Source organism: Phoca vitulina, unplaced genomic scaffold, assembly GCF_004348235.1.
Source record: "Phoca vitulina isolate PV1807 unplaced genomic scaffold, GSC_HSeal_1.0 scaffold30, whole genome shotgun sequence".
NCBI classification, from domain to species: Eukaryota; Metazoa; Chordata; class Mammalia; order Carnivora; family Phocidae; genus Phoca; species Phoca vitulina.
The window spans coordinates 10682116-10691647 of record NW_022589733.1 but is presented as its reverse complement, the minus strand read 5'-3'; positions in this window follow the sequence as shown (position 1 = coordinate 10691647).

Below are 9532 nucleotides of genomic sequence, written 5' to 3'. Positions count from 1 at the left end.
TCCTTCCCTCCCTCTCCTTTCTCTTTTTGGCCCTTGGCTGGTCTAACCCTATTACTCCCCAGACAACTGAAGATCTCTGGCCAGGGCGGCTCCCAAGTGTGTCTGAGGGTCTAACAGTAAACGGGTTGGACTGTCCCTGCCTATGAGGCTGAAGGATCCCCTTCCCCCCCTCTCCACTCAGTCCCTCCCAGGCCTCCGTTCCCAATGTGCGGCTCAATTGGCAGCAGCAGCTTGTCCAGGGTGAATCGGCACACGTTCTGGACTCAGTTGGAAGCCTTTCCTGATGTTGGCTGCCTCTCAGCTGCTTTGCTTCATTAGGGCCCCACCTTTCTTCCTTTGTTCCCACAGGGCCAGCCGCCATCCTGGTCTGTGGGCTAAATAGGTTCCTAAGTGTGAGTGGCGAGTCCTCCTTTTTCTGACCCAGTTGCTCACCCGGTGTCCAGCTTTCCCTGTTGCAGGGGGACACCCCAGCAGGGATTCTAATTACCATTTGCCGCCACCTTCTCCTTGCTGGGTTGCCCCACTAGAGTCAGTTGCCCTGCAAAAGGTCCTTTCTCAGGTCAATGGGGCGCCCCGACTGAAATTGTGACCACTAGTTGGCTCCCCATTCCCTTTAGTGGGACACCCCTTTGAGAATCGGCAGCTGATCTTTCCCACGATGGGACAAATCCCCTCTATTCCTTTAGACTCGCCCTTAGGCTGTATTCTTAAAAACTGGAACAAATTTGACCCCCCAAAGGCCTAAGGAAAAATGTCTCATCTTTTTATGTAACGTTTCCTGGCCCCGGTATAAACTCCCAGATCAAGAGGTATGGCCCCTCCGTGGAACGCTTTTTTATAACACAAATACAAGAAAATGTCCATAATTTGATTTCAACAAGCTTCCTCCCTTTGGGACCTTGCAACACAAAAGATGGTTTTCCTGGAAAGAAACCTGGTCATGGCTATCCTGGCTTCTTCCCTTTTGCCCCTGGCCTCAATACTTGTGCTCCTTGTTATTGGTCTCCCCTCTTTAATCTCTTTGTTAAATGTGTCTTTTCTAGAATCCAACAATTCCACATACGAATGATGATGATTCAGCAAAGATTCCAGCCCATACCATTGGAGGATCCCGTGGACCTGGCCACCAAGGAGTTTCATTCAAATCACCTATCAGCACGTTAATACAATACCATGTTCTGGTCTCTAACTGCACAGAACCCCTGATGGACCAACAGATTTAGGTAAGGACAGCATGCTCCCCTCTTTCCCCCGCCGCCCCATCCAGCATGAAGCAGCTACTGAAAATGAGACCTCTGCCCAAATGCCTAAGATCTGTCACTGTCAATCTGTCAGGGGGGAAATGTAGAGGCTGCTTTTAGGCAACAGGCTTGAGCAGTGGAAAGCTGAGTGAGGCCGAGGGCCCACAGTGACGACAGAGCTGAATGCAAACAGGTTCATCAGGCAACCCACCTCTAAATATCCACAGGCCGTAGCTGATCAATAGACTACTTACAACCGGACACAGGGACCAAAACAGGAGAATTCTATACGTTCCTATACCTCCTGACTCCTCCCCTTAGCTATAGACCCCACCAGTCTCTCCTTTGCCTCCCAGCAGACAGTCTCTCCTTGGCTGTCTTGCCCAACTGCTCCCTCGCAATGTACTAGACGAAGTTCTGTCTCCTTTGTTCTGCCTTCAGGGGTATAAAACATGGAAAGAGCTTGTGGGATTCCAAAAAGAACATCTCTGTGGGATTCACTAAGTTTAGGGGAGCCTGAGCATGGGATAACGGGATGGAGGGAAGGAATATCTGAGGCTTTCTACCTCATAACCGCCTCCTCCACTCACTGCCTCCACCTCCTAACGGTTCCAGCCCTGGCAGGGCTTGAATACATCAGTGCCCCACCCTGTACTTGCAGCTGAACCCGAATTACCTGCGGCAGGGATGCCGTCCCCGCCTGGGGAACTGTGCCGGGGAACCTGAGATCTGGCAGCCACTGGTCAAGGCAGGACAGCGAGGCTGGGACCTCACAGGACTGAGGGGTCTTCTTGGGGAGAGGCAGGGCAGAGATAGCAGATATTAATTGTAGGGCAGGGGGCGCCTGGGTGGCTCAGTCAGTTAAGTGTCCCACTCTGGATTTGGGCTCAGGTCATGTTCTCAGGGTTGTGAGACTGAGCCCCACATAGGGATCCGCGCTGGGCGTGGAGCCAGCTTAAGATTCTCTCCCTCTCCCTCTCTAAAAATCATGGATGAATGAATAAATAAATGGAGGGCAGGATGTTTGTTCAGTTACAATCCCAGCACCTGTACAGTGCCTGGAACATAGTAAGTACTCAAATATTTGTTGGAAGAAATGGTTAATGGAGAGGCCCCTGTTGCAATTAGAAGCAGAGGACATAGAGGTGGGGGCCGTAGGGTCCAGGAAGAAGGTGTGGGAGAGAGCTGTAATCCTGGGGGACTGGGGAGGCCCATATCTAGGAGCAACTTCTTGCCAATTGAAGAGGGACCCTGGGAATCCCAGTTCCCAGCTGCTTCTCTCTACAGCTCCCAGGTTAACTCTCAAGACCTCAGGCAGCATGTGACATGGCCCCTTTCTGCTGCGAGCTGGGGCAGCATGACCTTTGTGCCCTTTTGTCTATAAAGGGGACACTGACCTGGCTTGCAACTTCCTGGGTGGGGAGAGGTGTGTGGAGGCCTGGAAGTAGCAGGTGGGGACATGGTGCCCGAAGCTGGGTGGGGGTGGACTGCTGCGGCCCTTCATTCTTCCAGAAGTCAGCAGCCTGGGGAAGAGTGGCTTCGGGGCCCTTCCGAATGGGGGCTCTCCCTGGATACTTCTGCCGTGGAGAAGAACCTTCAGGAAGAGGAGGGCTGGAGAGATCAAAGGCCAAGTATTTCTTCCTTCCTTGCAGAAAACAAAGGAGACCTTGTCCCTCCAGCTATCTAAAACCAAAGGAGAGATAACGTCTTTCCAAAACAAGTTCATTAGCATTTAAATGTGCACCAATCTCTCCTTAAAAAAAAAACCCAGGGGGCGCCTGGGTGGCTCAGTGGTTAAGCCTCTGCCTTCAGCTCAGGTCTTGATCCCAGGGTCCTGGAATCGAACCCCACATCGGGCTCCCTGCTCGGCGGGAGGCCTGCTTCGCCTCTCCCACTCCCCCTGCTGTGTTCCCTCTCTCGCTGTGTCTCTCTCTGTCAAATAAATAAATAAAATCTTTAAAAAAAAAACACAAAATTTCCTTTCCCTTCCAGCTACAGCTCCCATTCCAATCTGGTTTCTGCCCCCTCATTCCACAGAAATGGCTCTTTCCAAGGTCACCACTGGCCCTGTCACACAGCCCAAGGCCTTGTCAGTCCCTTCCTTGCTGGACTGTAAATAAACACTTGAGTCCCTCAATGCTCTTGGCTTCTGTGACCTCTCTTAGCTTCTCTACTAATCCTCATCCTCCTGGGCCGGGCTGTTCCGAGGCTCTAACCGACTTTAGAAAAAAAAGGCGGGGGGGGGGGGTCCTGGGTCTCCCACTCCCCCTGCTTGTGTTCCTGCTCTCACTATCTCTCTCTCTGTCAAATAAATAAATAAAATCTTTAAAAAAAAAAAAGATTTTGGCGTGCCTGGGCAGTCAGTTAAGCATCTGCCTTCGGCTTGGGTGGTGATCCTGGGGTCCTGGGATTGAGCCCTGCGTTGGGCTCCCTGCTTAGCAGGGAGTCTGCTTCTCCCTCTGCTGCTCCCCCCCTCCCTCTCTCTCTCTCTGCCGCTCTCGCTCTCAATCTCTCTTAAATAAATAAATAAATAAATAAATAAGTCGGCTTGCGATTCTCTTTCCCTCCCCCTCTGTCCCTCCTGCTCTTGCTGACTCTCTCTCTCTTTCTCTCAAATTTAGAGAGAGAAAGAGAGAGAGAGAGAGAGAGAAGCAGACTCCCCACGGAGCAGGGAGCCGGTTGTGGGGCTCGATCCCAGGACCCTGAGATCATGACCTGAGCCAAAGGCAGATACTTAACCAACTGAGCCACCCAGGTGCCCCTATTTTTTCTCTTTTATTACTAGGTTAAATCATTGACTTATTTTGTAGTAGTAGACTCCATGCCCAGCATGGAGCCCAACATGCGCCTTAACGTGCCACCCTGAGATCAACACCTGAGCTGAAACCAAGAGTTGGAGGCTTAACCAACTGAGCTACCCAGGCACCCCAAAGATTTTATTTTTTTCAAGTAATCTCTACACACAACATGGGGCTCGAACTCACAACCCCAAGATCAAGTGTTGCATGTTCTTCCAGCTGAGCCAGCCACGCGCCCTGAGGCACTTCCCTCCTTAACTGTGAGCAAAGCAGCTCTTCTCAGAGCCCTGGTGCCTCTGCCCTTTGAAGGCCCCCCCAGGGCAGCCCTCCTGTTGGTGACTTCAGTCCCCATCAGAAGTCTGGCTCCCAGCTCCATCTCCAGCAGCTTTAGCCCAGCGCCCTCTGAATCTCTCCACCTGGGCGAATCACAGGTACCTTCAACCCCAAAACTGAACCCACCATCACTGCCCCCAAACTCAGTCCTCTAGTCTCCCTGCTTCAGGGGGGAAGTCACCTGGGGTAGATAATCCTTTGCTTTTTTCCGCCTCATCTTTCACACCCCATCAGTTGCCAAAGCCCCACACTTTTACCTCCCACATGTCTGGTGGCCCCACTTTCCTCTGTCGCTACCGCCACCCCCTCTTCTGGCCTCTGGCAGAAGCTTCCTGGTTAGTCTCCCAGTAGCTTCTCTGGTGGGGCACCCACCCTTTCTGAAGGGCACAGCCAGTGTGACCTTAAAACAGTGCCCCTATTAGTACGTCACCTGTTCTACCCCAGCCTTCAAAGGCTTCTGAGAGTTCTTAGTTTGTTTGTTCTTTATTTATTTTTAGTAATCTCTACACCCAATGTGGGGCTCCAACTCACGACCCTGAGATTAAGAGTCGCATGCTGAGCCAGCTGGGCGCCCCTCCCCGAGCCCTTAGGATAGAGTGCTGACCCAGGCTGCTCTAGCAGGCCTCCAGCCAGCTACCTCTCTAGCTCCATCTCTCCTGGCCTTTCAGTTCCGCAAAGATGTTCAAAGATGCCAGTATCATCTCTGTAAGGCTCAGCCCTTTGCTGGGATGTGTCTTCTCTCTGTCACTCTATCCAGAGAACTACTCCTTCCACATCCTTAGAGAGGCCTTGAATCCCTGGACTGGGTTGTAGACTCCCCAAAGCTCACTGTGCTTCCCCATTTATTTTTTTTAATTTATTTTTTTATTAAAGATTTTATTTATTTATTTGTCAGAGAGAGAGAGAGAGAGGGAACACAAGCAGGGGGGAGTGGGAGAGGGAGAAGTAGGCTCCCCGCTGAGCAGGGAGCCCGATGCTGGGCTCGATCCCAGGACCCTGGGACCATGACTTGAGCCGAAGGCAGACGCTTAACCGACTGAGCCACCCAGGCGCCTCTGTGCCTCCCCATTTATTAACCTTTGTCACACTCGCCATTTGTTGTTTGACAGTGGGCTTCTCTGCTCGTCTGTGAGCAACAGCGAGCAGCACCTGAAGGGCCTGCACTATTATGAAGGACATTCTAGGACACAGTGGATGTCTGATCAGTGATTATTTGTGGAAGAAATGAGAGTTCTGCCCCGGTGGTGGAGGGGTGGTAGCTCATAAGCACCCGATGCTCCAGCTCTAAATGCCCTCAGAGCCGGTAGCTGTGAGAGAAAACCCAAATAGCAGTCAGTTGGTCTGAGGGCAACTTTAAGGAGAAACCCCTTTGCAGAGGTTGTAGAGAACACAGTTGCTGAGTGACCCACTTCTCTGGTCTCCCAGGTGGTGAGCCCCTACCATCCTTGGTTCTAGAACAAACAGGCTGCTGGCTTCTTTAAAGAATTGGGGAAGATCTCATTCCTCATAACCAAGGTAGGGTCACCCAACTCCTAACCATTGCTTCACCAGAACCTGCTCAGGAGAGATGACTCGGGACTCAATCTGGGCTAGGTCCTCCTGGGGGTAGGGAGGGAAGCTCTTCACCCTTCAGTGAGTGAAAGGTGCCAAATAGGACCCAGCCAGAAAGAAACAGAGTCCTGGCTTGAGAGCCCAGGACTGGTTCTGGACCTAAAGACAGTGGCGGTTTGGGGAACTGAGGAAAGTAGATGCAGTCAGAGGCCCCATCGCTTGGAGAATACAATTGGGAAGACCGAGGTGAGGGCCATAAAGTCCCCATTCAAACACCACCTTCCCCAAGAAGCCCCAAACTTCTCCGGTGTTTTCCTCTATTTCTCTCTCCAGGCCTCTGTAGAGTAAGAAAAAAAAAAAAAATGGTACTACTTTTTCTGCTAAAAAAAAAGTTCCTATAAAATGTTAACTCTAGAAGAGTGGTTTTCAAAGTTTAAAACATATCAGAATCACTAGGAGGGTGGTGGGCTATGGGTCCCACCTGCAGGGTTTTGGAGGTCTGAGCTGGAGCGTAAAGGAATGTGTATTTCTGACAAGTTCCCAGATGGTGCTGCTGGTGCTGATCCTGGAACTACACTTTGAGAAACACTGCTCGACAGAAACATATACTAGCCAGGTAATTGGTACTCTTTGGCCCTGCTTCTGCATAGGGCTCAGGTGTCACCTGTTCAGGCTCTGGAGACATTCAAGAGCTTCCTGCAGAACACCCCCTACTTGTGATCTTCCTCAGCTGTGGGTAAGGTTCCCAGCGGCTGGAGTCTTCCTTTACATCCAATCTGCTGCTTTTGGGGTGCATCCCATTCCATGCACTCTCACTCTCCTCCAAAGCTCCATGCTACTCTCGCCAATATGGTGAAATCTGGACAAAAAAGGTCTGTGTGAGGAGAATAGACAGTAGCCTGCTCCTGGATGTCTCCAGAAGTGCTGGGTTCCAGGGAAGGTCCTGCCCCGAATTTGCTATGTGACCTTCACAGAGTCACTAACCTCTTCTGAGTCTCTATTTTCCCATCTGCAGAGGACAAGAAACCTTCTCTGGCTCATATCCTGCATCCCAGAGCTGATGGGAGGGATCCAATTCATGACATCGCTTTGGAAAGAGTAAACCTTAACACGGGTTGCACTTTGAGAGGCTTTCTCACATAAAGGTAGCTTTGAAAGCTACTTCCCCACACCTCTACCCATCCCCCCTTTTTTGAACAGATGTTTCTGTTTTTTTCTATTGTCTGAATCAAGAAGGCAGGACTAGATATTGTATATGATCAACAGCCTATTATTTTATGTATGTATGTATGTATGTATGTATTTTTGATCAACAGCCTATTAAACAAGAAATGATTTGGGGCACCTGGGTGGTTCAGTTGGTTAAACGTCTGACTTTGACTCAGATAACGATCTCAAGGTCCTAAGATCAAACCCACATCAAGCCAGCCCAGGTTGGGCTCCGTGCTCAGCAGGGAGTCTGCTTCCCCCTCTCCCTCTGCCCCGCCCCTCCTGTGCACTCTCTCTGTCTCTCAAAAAAATAAATAAAATATTTTTTTTAAAAAAGAAATTATTGGGGCGCCTGGGTGGCTCAGTTGGTTAAGCGACTGCCTTCAGGTCAGGTCATGATCTCAGGGTCCTGGGATCGAGCCCCGCATCGGGCTCCCTGCTCAGCGGGAAGCCTGCTTCTCTCTTTCCCACTCCCCCTGCTTGTGTTCCCTCTCTCGCTCTCTCTCTCTGTCAAATAAATAAATAAAATCTTTAAAAAAAAAAAGAAATTATTCTCTGGAGTTGATTCTCTTCAAGAGTCATTCATTCATTCATTTGTTCCATATTTATAGAACACCTACTATGAGCCATCCTGAGGCCGATGGCTAAAAGTTAAACAGCCCAAAATACAAGTAAACTTACTGCTATAGACTTGAATGTCTGTGTCTCTCCAAAATATGTATGTTAATCCTAACCCCCACTGCGATGATATTAGGAGGTGGGGCCTTTGGGAAATGATTAGGTCATGAGGGTGGTGCACTTGTGAATGAGATTTGTGCCCTTATGAAGGAGATCCCAGAGAGCTCCCTTGCCCCTGCCACCACATAAGATTACATCAAGAAGTTGGCCATCGATATTGAGGAGGGCACGTTCTGCATGGAGCACTGGGTGTTATGCACAAACAATGAATCATGGAACACTATATCTAAAACTAATGATGTAATGTATGGGGATTAACATAACAATAAAAAAATTAAAAAAAAAAAGAAGTTGGCCATCGAGGGGGGCCTGGCTGGCTCGGTGCGTGGAGCATGTGAGTCTTGATCCCAGGGTTGTGAGTTTGAGGTCCATGGTGGGTGTAGAGATTACTTAAAAATAAAATATTTTTTTTTAAAGATTTTGTTTATTTATTTGAGAGATAGAGCGAGGTGAGGGGAGAGTACAAGCAGGGGAAGCGGCAGAGGGAGAGGGAGAAGCAGGCTCCCCACCAAGCAGGGAGCCCCATGCAGGGTCCGATTGCAGGACCCCAAGATCATGATTTGAACTGAAGGCAGAAGCTCAACCGACCGAGCCACCCAGGCACCCGTAAAAATAAAATCTTAAAAAAAAAAAAAGAAGAAGGCCATTTTCTACACCGAATCTGCTGGTACCTTGATCTTGGACTTCCCAGCCTTCAGAATTGTGAAAAATACATTTTCTGTTGTTCAGAAGCCACTCGGTTTTAGTATTTGGTTATAACAGCTTGGATGGACTAAGACCCTTCTCAAAATGCTTTCTTCTTTATTTGGACCTGGAGATTGTCATGTACATTCTTTTTTTTTTTTTTAAGATTTTATTTATTTATTTGACAGAGAGAGAGACAGCGAGAGAGGAGGGAACACAAGCAGGGGGAGTGGGAGAGGGAGAAGCAGGCTTCCCGCGGAGCAGGGAGCCCGACGCGGGGCTTGACACGGGGCTCGATCCCAGGACCCTGAGATCATGACCTGAGCCAAAGGCAGATGCTTTATGACTGAGCCACCCAGGCGCCCCTGTCATGTACATTTTTTCATCTTTCACTACTCTAAAACAAACCAAGCACCACAGGGCCACAAAGACAAATACGGGCATATCCCTATCTTCAGGTGAATGAATGAGGCTACCTAAGCTCAAATTTTAGAGCTGGAATGGGCCTCAAAATAGATCCATGTTTTATTCTAAAGATCTTTGATTATTATTTTCCCTGTGGGTTCTGAATTTGGGAATTTTTACCTACCAAAAAAAATGAACTTAGTAAAAGAGTGGGGAAGGATATGCATTTTGAAATACTGAAAGCTGTTCATAGGACCCCAGTAGTATATTTGAGTTCAAGGATTCCTGGTCATGAAAAGCCTTTTTGGGTCAGTAGGGTTGGCTGTTCAGCCCACCTTTTTGGGAAAGGGGACCAGTGATTAGCTTAATGTGTGTATCCTGGAAGAGTTTTATTTTTTTATTTTTTTAAAAAAATATTTTATTTATTTATTCATAAGAGACACAGAGAGAGAGACGCAGAGGGAGAAGCAGGCTCCCCGCTGAGCAGGGAGCCCGATGAGGGGACTCAATCCCAGGACCCTGGGGTCATGACCTGAGCTGAAGGCAGACGCTTAACCATCTGAGCCACCCAGG